At 43.8% G+C, this 11583-nt stretch overlaps 1 long non-coding RNA gene across 1 annotated transcript; it reads left to right on the top strand.

The window, feature by feature from the left end:
- The first annotated feature begins 8047 nt into the window (after window positions 1–8047).
- Window positions 8048–11475, top strand: LOC120663770. Its single transcript, XR_005670618.1, has 4 exons — window positions 8048–8576; window positions 8764–8826; window positions 10090–10322; window positions 11091–11475. It is a non-coding gene; the product is annotated as an uncharacterized LOC120663770 (long non-coding RNA).
- The last annotated feature ends 108 nt before the right edge of the window (window positions 11476–11583 follow it).

The following is an 11583-nucleotide window of genomic DNA, read 5'->3' as shown; positions in this document are numbered from 1 at the left end:
AGTAATTAATAACGTCCACAGCAGCCGTTCCTGTCTCAAGAATAATGACACCTAAATCGATCAGCCAGCAACATTGTTAATAAGATGAAAGGGTTCCCAGCTAGAAAAGAGGAGCAAATTAGTTGACGCATCAATGCAGATTTATATCTGATGATCCAGTAGCTCGCTCCAACTATGAGTACAGCTCAAATAAACTAGCAGGACCCCAGATTTTTTACAACTGAGGGAATAATCGACCTTGCTTAGGTTAGAGGAAGGATTATAGTAAATCTATACTATAAAGGATGAAAGAATTGAATACAATTTTCACCCACTCTAACCCACCCACCCCTCTCACAAAATACCTTTTTTAGACCCACATGAAAGAGCTTAATGCTTGACCAAATTAGGTGAGAGGCAAAAACACCAGGGGCGGATCCAAAAGGGGGGGGGGGGCTAGGGGGGATCAAGCCCCCCACCTCCCCAACATCAATGGATACCCCCCTAAGCCCCTCTTCATTTTTAGGAAGAAATTATGAAGAAGAAGGGGAGAAGAAGAAGAAAAGAAGGGGAGGAAGAAGATGAGAAGGGAGATGAGCCCCCTCTAGATGTGTTTGCTAGATTCGCCACTGAAAAACATCATCAAGGAAAATGTTTCTGTCCAAATTCAAATTTTTTTGTTACCGCGCCTTTGTTTACCCACCCACGCGTACCCTCATGCCAATTGGCTCCCTCACGCACCAGTTTTTTGGATGGAAATCACCTAGCCATGCTAATGTTTCCATGTTTGACTCACGTTTCCATCAATCACCTAAACATGTTTGATGACTAATGTTTTCATATGGAAATCACTTAGCCGCACTAATGTTTCCATGTTTGGCTCACGTTTCCATCAATCACCTAAGCGTCCTCATGTTTCCATGTTTGATGACTAACGTTTCCATCCTTGACGTAGGCTTCCTCCTGGACAGCCATTTCCATCGTCGGCTCCCTGCACATCGCCGCAACCAGGAGTCGTCATCTGAGCGCCTTGCGTCCAGCCGACGGCGCCCCCTCCGACGACACGCCGCACCCCGTCCGACGATGGCTCTCGACGCGGCTACCTCCGACGCCAACGGCCCTCAAACCTCCCTGCACATCGCCCCCTCTCCCGAGCGCCGCCACCAGGAGCCGTCGTCCGAGGTTGCTGCGCCTTGCATCCTGCCGACGGCACCCCCTCCAACGACGCGGCTGCCTCCGATGCCGACAGCACTCGAAGCCTAGCGAACCCCTCCGACACCCCTGCCGGATTGCTCTCCGAACAGCCGCAGCAACAAGGCACACTACGAGTCTGCAGTGAGGTATATGATCCATGTGATGATCTTAACTAGCTAGCTATTCGTACGTGTACATATTGAAACTGATGCTTGCAGTTTGCCCAGTTATTATTTTAATAAAATTTCAACACGATGATGTGTGTCTTCCAGCCCTGTCCAGCGAGGATTACTAGCCGGCAGCACCGGCGGTCCTGGTCGTCACCATCCTTGCCACCGCCAGCGCCGGGCTCGACCACGGCGATCTAGGACTTGCACGGCATCCAAGGCGTTTGACGCGACCGCGGTGTGCGACCAAGGCGCCGGATGTGACCACGGCTCGCCGCTGGTCCCGATGGATCAACGTCTTCCGCTTGAAGATATAACTGTTACAGTGTAGGATGAAGAGGAGAAAATGAACTGGATGTATATAATGAGAGAGGCCCAAAGGAATATTTATACAAGAGGAGATCCCAAACCCTACAGTGATGCCATATGGTCGTCTTCACAAGGCTGCAGGTGCCAATGTTACTATTATGCTTTGCTGGACTTCATTAAGCACGCAAGGTGTTCACAGTATTGCCTTAGTGAGATTTTGCATATGTTTGCTTCATCTGTTTTAGTTTATAAGCACGATGCACGTTCAGATGAACAAACTTCGTTGTTTTGCTCATTTAGTTCAATAGTAAACTAGATATATTGCACGTCACAATGTTTGTTTAAAGGTAATGACTCTGTTACGGACGGCCGTATTTTCGTCCATTCACGCGGCCGCTTTCCATCCACCGTTCCAACTGCATTAAATGGCGGAGGGTGCTACCTACTGGTCCCACGTTTCAGAAAGACAGAACACGCGCCTTCTCGTTCATTCCTGCCCCCACTCTCTCTCTAGGGTTTCTCTCTCTCTACGGTTTCTCTCTCGTCTCGCATCCACCGCACCATTTCTAATTTTCTGGATCCACGCGGGTTTGGAGAGGGAGGCAAAGGAGGCACCTGTGGGATTGAAGCGGGGGAGGGGAATCGCAGAACCAAACCAAGGTGAGATGAATCCCCTTGCATGCAGACATTTTTCTCGCCAATTTTGATTTCGTTTTCACCTTTTGTTTTGGCAGAAGTCATTTGCATGCGCTTCCGGAATCCAGCGATTTGATCCGTTGATCTTGGGAGAGGGCACTGGAAGCTGCAGATCTCGGATCCTCAGTTGCTGCTACGGCGCACTCCTCCCTCCTCCTTCCCGACCTTCGGGCGTCATCGTCACCTTCCCATAGCAGATCGGGCCAACTCCCTCCCCGGGCATCGGTGCCCTTGCTGGTTGCGGCCCCGCCGTAGCTGTCGCTCAGGTAAGGCTAGTTGAGTTGAGAACTTGAGATGCATCATCTTCAATTCGTTATTTTAGTGCGACTGTTCTCTCGGATGCACCGTGAGAAAACCTAATTGCTTTGTCTGTTAGCCTTATTTGGCATGCTTCATTCATGCGAATTTAATTTGGACGAGCAGATCTCACTCACGGAGGTCTCAAGTCATGCACAGGGAAATTGGTGTAGGGAAATTGGGGGTGTGGGGGAGGGGGTGCAAATTTATTGATGAATGAACACATACTGTTTCTTGGATGACCTCATTTTTTTTCTATGTTTGTATGCATGATTCTGCAATGAGACCCATGTATTTTGCAAATGGCAGTAGGGGGTGGGGAGAATTCATACCTAGTTGCTAGATTCAGTATAAAGAACATCATACCTAGTTGCTAGATTTTTTTTTGGCTTCGGTCAGTCAATCGACATGATGGAAGCTTCTCAAATCATTTTTCTTAAGTCCAGAACTACAAGTACAGTGCGAAGAGCTTTTTTGAACTGTAGTACCTAGATGACTGCAAAGAAAAGGGACCTCTAGATATAGTACCATTGTATATTCTTGTTTCATTAAATACAGTAGAGGATAGATAACTAAGTTCAGGAGCTTAAGAGCTAGTGTGTTGATTTTTAGACATGCCTTTTTTTCACCTGAAGAAATGAGTAGCTTAACTGAATGATAACCAAAGCAAGAGCTAGATAACTGAATGCTCTGTTGTTCTTTTTGTTTAGCTTTTTTACCCGTGAAATTGTTTAGCTGAACGGTTATTTCTGCTAGATTCTAGCAGTGATTTAACAGCTGCAATTTTTTTAAAATCATTTAGATATGTATTGCCTATGTAAACCACATAGTATATCTTTTTTAATTATGTATAGCTGCAAAGTGCAGACAACACATTCGTGATTCACTTGAGAACCTGGTTAATGCTATTCAAATAACCATACCCTGGTTACAATGACAAGCAATGTTCAAAAAGGCGCTGCTAGGCGCTCGCCTAGCTGCACTTGGGGTTAGGCATTGAGAGCCTTTCCAGGCTTGCCAGTGAGCTCGACAATGTTGTCAAGGCCTCCACGCCCTTAAGCCCCCACCTTCCTCGCTGGATCTAGCGCCTCCGCACCATGAGGAGCGGCGAGCTCCGGCGATGGAGCTCGCGCGACTATGTGGAGCTCTACCATTTCTACTTATTAATTTTGTGCTTTGTTGTTTTGGTGCCACAGCTTGCTTACATAAAATCAGTGGTGCAACTGAACTAATAGCTAGAGGATTCATTTTGTTAGATAATCAGTAATCAGTAGGCAATATACCCTCTCAGATTCATTCTGTTGGCAACTATCACTGAATCATCAAGTAACTTATTCATTTTACTTTAGCATTTTTTTGCATTATGATTATAGCATTTTTCAGGTATTTCTACTAGTTATTTGGATTTTCATGTATACAACTTATGCTAAATCATTATGCAAATTAATCTTACCAGCTAAGCACTTTTGTGGTTTTAGATAGGAGCTTATGCTAAACTAGCTAAAGCAGTTTATGTTTCATGCTTTAGCATTTTTTAAGTTACATGCAAGCAGCTTAGGTGTTTTGCCCAGTGTACGACAGTAGAGTTGTTGACCAAATCTCTTCTACAATTGCTAAACCTTGTGTGTTATCATCATTTTGACTGCATATCCTAGGGTGCTTTCAACTAGATTATTTACTGATATTAGCTAAATTGTTGCCACCAGAAACTACATCAAAAAATATCATGTATTGCTCCATCTCCAACTATTTCTGAGTGTAAATAGGGTGGATTTGCATCTTATCCATCTAGGAAATCATAACCAAATTCTGGTGGGAGCTCGATTAAATCCATTTTCAATCTTCTATATCCCCTGCGCAATCATTCAACAAGTCACAAATCTGATTAGACAGCAGCAGCTACATGAGAGCAACAAAAGCAACTAAATATGAATCATCTAACAATGATGTACTGTTCAACAGGCAAATCAATGGTCAAGGAAATACAATGCAAATCGTTGGGCAACTTTTACAACATTCTTTCTTCTCTAATTTCTCTATTTTTTGGTTTTTACATTGCAGGTCCCCAAGTATCATGCAGGTGAGTTAAGTACAATGCATGAAGAAGATATGATGTGCATATAAACCAACTCAAGTAAACAAGTGCATATGCAGTGAGAGCAAGCTAAGTACATTTCTTGCAATAAATATGTACTTCATTGGTAATAATGTTGTTCTAGTAAGGCAAATTATGTAATTGTTTTAGGCAATAATATGGTTCGAATTAGGTAATATTATGACCAGAAATTTAGAAAATAATGTGTTTGTGTATTAGCAAAAACAAGAGCATGAATTAGGTTATATAGAACAAATAATGTTTGTTACCTGAGGTATTCAGCATTCCTGATATTTTAGTCCTAATACTAACTGCACTTGCTATTCGTTTCAGCCATACAAAACAATGTTTGGACCTGAAACCTGATGTGCCTTTTTTCTGCCTGGAAGTTTCCTCATGGAATCAGCACTATAACATGCTCTTGAGCTTGGTGTTTGGTGAACTCTTGAGCATGGTGTTTGGTGGCCCTCAGTTCATCAGATTGTAATCGACAGTAGTTTGGTTGTAGCTCAATGCAACCTCGATTTTGATTCATGAGACTAGCTTGGTAGCAGTTGTAATAGCTCTAATCTTTTAATTTGATCAGTACAATAGTGTCGGCAATTTAGATGGGTTAAAATGCATTTGTATATTATCTAATTTGCTTAGTGCTTTTCAAAGAATTGCTTATCGGAGAGTAAAAATGAGGTCTTTATATTTATTAGATGGGTTAAAATGTGTTTGTATATGATTTAATTTGCTTAGTGTTTTTTCAAAGAATTGCTTATCAGAGAGTAAAATGAGTTCTGTATATTTATTATGTGTTTTTTGTTGTGCGCATCATACAGTATTCTGTCAGAAAGCGCAGAGTTTTACCAAAAAAGGAAATCTGAGCATGATGTGTTTGTCTCCTTTCCAAAAGTGAAGCGGCCGTACTGCAGGGCTAAATTACGGCTGGTCGTAATTTAGCCAGCCCCTTGTTTAAAAGCAAGTTTTCCAGTATGTACTACCTAAAAATTGTGTCTATGATCCTATTTAACTCATGGCCGGTGCCCCAATCATTTTATTAGTATGAATCTAGATAGCCGCTCAATGTTATTTCTTACACGTGTCGTCTATTTACCTCATCCTTAAATTGACATTATTCAGAAGTTATAGGAAAACCAGGTTAATTTATAATTTTACATTGTTCTCATGTCAAGATAATATTATTTACTACAAACTTTTCCTCTAAAAAATTGGTTGTTGACTGCCTTCAAATTAACAAGAGTCGCTGAGGATAATATCATCATGCTCTTTTGCAAAAGAAGCTCTATATAAGCACGACTGAAAATGTATTCCCTTCTTTATGTTTATTCGATCTCTCTTCCTTTGCTAATTTAAATTATTTTTTTGTACATGCTTGCTAAAATATATTTAGTTTATCCATTGATAATCTGTTGCCTGTCTAGATCCTTTTAGTGGCTAATATCATTCAATCCCTGAAATGTAAATCGGTATGCACCTTGCAGTAGAAGAGCTTTCAGATAACTGTAGATTGCTGTCAGATGGCAGAGTAGTTTCAGTGTTAATTGCAATGGCTACCAATTTAGTAATTAGATGATGGAACATCACATAAGCTAAAAAGGAAAAGGTGAAAAGAAAAAGATTTTGTGACAGTATTAATTTGTAACTATGAGCATTAATTTAATATCTTTCATTGCATGCCTTTTTAATGGTTTCTTAGCTAACACTCAAGTTTACTGTTTAAAAATATGGATAATACCCGCTATAATTAATACCTAGCCTTCTACAGCCACACTCAGAATCAAATATGACAATTACTCTCAGTATCATTGTTTATGTTCAGCCAGCAGTCTTGTTTTCAGGAGAAGTACAGTTTCAATTATAATAATAAGAGTAAAATGCACTGGGGTCCTTAAACTAGTTGACTTGTTCTGTTTAGGTCCATGAACTTTGAAACTGCATTTTTAGGTCCACAATCTATTCAAGTGTGTCACTTGAGGTCCAAAACACCTCTTACCGCATTGACCGCCTACGTGGACCGTATATTTGCAAATCACCCCTTTCATACACTTTCTCCCTCCCTCCCCAATCTCTCTCCTCACTCCCAGCCTCCTCTCTCTCTCCCACCCGCCCCTCCCCTGTTCCGGCCTGCGGCCGTCCTCCAGCGGCGCCGCCCCTGCCCCCCGGCGGCTCCGCTCCCCTCCCAGCGCAGGGCAGCGAGGCTCCGCGACGACGGGCGAGCGGGCGGCCGGCACGGACGGCGGACCCTCCTTGCGGCTCGGCGGCCTGCGCGCGCGCCATGGCGGCCGGCGAGCGCGAGGTGAACGCGCCATGGCGGCCGGCTACCCTCCTCCCTCCCCATCGCCTCCCTCCCTCTTCTCCATGCCGGCAAGCTCGGCCACGACGGTGGAGACCATGGCCGCAATGGTGGAGGCCGCGCGAGATCCGGCCTCCCTACCGCGCCGGCCGTGCGGAGAGGAGCGGCCGCGGCGGGCCGACCGCGGTGCGGCGCAGCGGAGAGGAGCGGCCGCGGCTGGCCGACCGCGGTGCGGCGCGGCGGAGAGGAGCGGCCTCGGCGGGCCAAGTGCGATGACGGGCGGAGCACGCGGTGGCCAAGCGCGACGGCAGGCGGAGCGCGTGGCAGGCCAAGCGGCGGCGAGGCAGGCCGCAGAGGTGCGCGCACGGGCGGCCGGCCGGAGCGCCACGGGCGGGGCGGAGGCGACGGCGGCTCGCCCTTCCCCTGCTCCAGCGGTGTCGACGTCGGGCACGCGGAGCTCATGCTCACGTGCGCGGCGGCGCCGTGCGCGCGGTGTGCGTCAAGGGTGGCAGCCACGGCGGCGGCGGACGCGGACGCCATGGCCGCAGCTCTACGCCGGGCACGGAGCTCGCGCGCGTGGATGAGGACGGCGGGGCGGCCGTCCAGCGGCATCCGGGCATGGGAGGAGGCGGGGAGGAACTGCCGTAGGCGGGCCCCTCTTCCCTCGCCGGCTGCGGCCTCGTCCCTTGTCGAGCTCCGCCGGCCTCGTCCCTCTTCCTCCCTCGGGCTCCGGTGGGGCCTCCTCCCTCGCGCGCGGCGGAGGCCATGGTCGAAGCTCAGGCTCGGATCTCCGCGCCCCGCCCCGCGCCCCTGGGGGAACAAAGTGTAGGAAAGGGGGTGATTTGCAAATATACGGTCCACGTTGGATCTACGTGGCGGTCCACGTAGGCGGTCAACGCGGTAAGAGGTGTTTTGGACCTCAAGTGACACACTTGAATTGATTGTGGACCTAAAAATGTACTTTCAAAGTTCATGGACCTAAACAGAACATGTCAACTAGTTTAAGGACCACAGTGCATTTTACTCTAATAATAAAATGTCTTATGTGAGAATGATTGAAGAATATGTTCATTTTGTCGTTCAATTACTGCTATTTGTAATTGTTTGTGCTAATGGATCATGCATTAAAGCCACTGTTGGACAACAGCTACAGTGATTTCCAGCTGGTTCAGCTCCCAGCCAGCAACAGCCAGCGATCCGAACAAGGCCATTAGGTAAGTTCAGTTCTTTAGCATAAAGCTAAATGAAATCCTATGTAATAAAACCCTCATGTTGAAAGAATTAGCTTTCTGAAACAAATTATTTTTTCTGAAGATTTTGTAATTTCATGGTATTAGTTCTATCCATGTTGCTTAAATTTTCATTAGTTTGTGATCTATAGGAACGTGTAATCTGACCCTTTTGCTCTATGGTCTTCCTTATGTGGATTGGTATGAGCAATAAGCTGCCGCCCAAGTCTGTTAGGCTCGCGCTCCACGGGGCAAATCCCGTGGGGGGCTCGGACGGCGTCACCTCACACCCCATCCTCTTCCTGCTGGTAAGTTGATTCTCGTCATCTTCGCATTCTTTGTATGTGTGGCCACTGCCTTGCAGTCATATCGGAGAGGCTGACTGGCCTCCTAGGGGATCGCCATAGCCGCTAGCCTCCCAGAAGATCAGTCCTTAACCCTTCATGTTCAATCAAAGTGCTTGATACTGATATAAACATGACTATTGTACCTCAGTCCTTATGGTCGTTCAAGCTCAAGGTGGCGCTGCAACAAGCCTAGGACAGAAGCCCTGGAGAGGTATTAGTCAATTCGAACAGACAAATTTACTTCTTTCTTGCACCTCATCCGTACTCCTTCTTTGTGTTTTGCGCTTACTTCCACTTTGTTTGCCTAAAATCAGTCTCCTCTTAACGCTGGAAGAAAATACTATATCAGATAAGCGCAAGACAACTAATTTTTTTCAAGACTATCATTTATGTTTTTCTAGAATATCATCATTTAATATTTAGGTGCCATCTTTGGTTAAATAACATTTCTTAATATTTATTTTCTTTTGTAGTGCATGCTCTAAGCTCTGTAAGCTCATTATTCTCCAACTAAGTTTGTTCAGGACGCTCGCGTCGCCTCCAAAGGACTAAGTTTGTTCATTGTTCTCTAACTAAGTTTTTTCTCCAACTAAAATGCATAGTCATCATACTTTGCTTTTACAGAAGTCATGATCTTATTGGTTTGTTTAATATACATGAAATCTCTTTCATGTGTCACACATAGTGCAAGGACAGTCCTTGCAGCTCCAAAATTCTTGGTAGTAATAATTAGAAGAAAGAAGAAGAAGATGGTTACTAGCATATTTTTTCTAGACCTGGATGATGCCCTTGCAAAAGCTGCATGGATTACAAGTATTCTTGATCTCTGTTGTTGCTTCAGTTTGTCCAGTGAGGCCGAGGTGTTCATTGCATCCATACTGCACTAGGGAGATATGCCTTATGGACTCAAGGCGGGTATTCTTTTAATTTTAGGTGAATTTTGAATTTTATTATTTATGTAATTTTTTTAAAGTCGTATTGGATTTTGACATACTGTTGCGAGGACTTCGACAAAAATATGGGTGCAAAATTTATTGATGTTGAACTTGGCAACTTCTTGATGGTCACTGGAGTGCTTGTAAATCGTGATAGAAGTGCATCAAATCATCACTCTATGCGGTGGTATGAGTTCGTAATGGAAGTTGCTATATAACTTTTTATCATTTAATTAATTTAGATTTATTTATGCACCATTAATCTACTACCTAATTTTCATAACTCTATGCGGTGGTATGAGTTCATTTATTAGTTTATATTAGATTAGATTCGATTGCTATGAAATTAATAAATATTCATAACTCTATGCAGTCATTTGATCCAATCTAATTATTTTTAAATAATTTTTTTTAAACACGTGTCTGTGGCACGTGCACCTCCACTTACACTTATATATGTGTAATCCAACTCTGCTAAACCCCCTGCCCCTTTCCCATTTGAAGCCTACTAACTGTTTTTTGCATTTACCATGTGTTAGGTTGCTGGCAGGAGAACTAAAATGAGGCTAGCGATAGGCCGGATATCTGATGGCAAAGTTGAATATGCAAAGAGGATCTGTGCATTTGTACGTGACATTTATAGGGAGCTGACCCTTGTGGTACCTCTAATGGATGACAACAGCGAGATGAAAAAGAAAACATATGAATTCTTAGTGCTAGATATAAATCTATTTTTTCTGGGACAACACACAAGGATGATTATATGAAACAGGTATTTCAATATTTCATTTTGTATCCTTATTATTATCAAGCACATATTATAATTGCTTAGAGCACTAAATGAATCTGTTGATTTCTGATCTGTACAACGCACTACAAGCTCTAGTCACACAAAAAAAAAGCACTACAAGCTTAGGTCTGGTACACTGTAGCCTAGCAAATTTGTCGACTCATATTCTTTTAAAAGTTCAAAAGAGTTTATCTTACTCGATAGGGAAATAATTTTCCAGACTATTCTGATACGATTTAAATGCATGGCTGTGTCCCGTACATTGAACGGTCATCCTCCTCTCGGTGACATCACAAACACATACGACAGTCAGAAGCATTGCAATCGCTTAGGGTCTAATAACGTAGATAACAAATATATGTTACGCCATCAACAGTTTTGATTTTCTATTATAAATGTCAGAGTTGGCATATGTACATGCCATATTTTGCGTGTTGGCATCAAATGTACAGTTGTCGCTCGAGCTGAAGAGATAAAGAAGGTCTATGAAGTACCATGTTTGGGTACTGATGGCTATAAATCTGCATTGAAATATGTGTATGAGTACATAAGATATTGTGAGAATCTTCAAGAAATCAAAACTGAAGAAACTTTTTACGAGAACCTAGATTAGATTAGATTTAGAATGGAGTTGATTGTTATATTTTTAATAAAAAAATAATTTAGTTGTTTTAGTAGAAATTAATTCTTTTAGTAGATTTTAGTTGTATCAATTTTTAATGTCATGTTATTTTTAAACATGTACCACAGGTACGTGCAACTCCACTAGTCACAAAAGAAAAAGGGCGGAGAGCAAACAAGTAAAGGAGCTTTGGCCGTATTCAATCGGGCCCAATGCTCACGGAGACGAGCGGCGATAGATGCCGCCGGCGCAACAGCACCGCGCCTGGCAGCCCGCACGCGCTAGGCCGCAGCGGCGCTTGGTTGTTTTTTTTTGCCCTTCTCATTCCCCCACGTGGATCACGTGTAGTGATAAAAGATGTAGCTCATGGCAGTCAATTGGAAGAAGACGCCAAAGGTTCCATTTATTTCAATTGACTAGGTAGACGAGCTCCCACCTACTCCTGTTAATGTAATGGCAACTGAATAAAGACCATGATGTATACTAACATCATAGTATTGTTGATGTTTTTCAGTTTTTGTTTTTCGAATCCAACTTAATCTGATCAATTCTTTTTTCTTGTTGTGCTTCCTTTGTAAAAGTTGAAAAAAATAAAACAAATCTGACAGCTGAGCTCCAAAA

Source organism: Panicum virgatum, chromosome 3N (assembly GCF_016808335.1).
Source record: "Panicum virgatum strain AP13 chromosome 3N, P.virgatum_v5, whole genome shotgun sequence".
Taxonomy (NCBI): Eukaryota; Viridiplantae; Streptophyta; class Magnoliopsida; order Poales; family Poaceae; genus Panicum; species Panicum virgatum.
The sequence above is the reverse complement of the archived record's forward strand: the minus strand, read 5'-3'. Positions and strand labels throughout refer to the sequence as shown.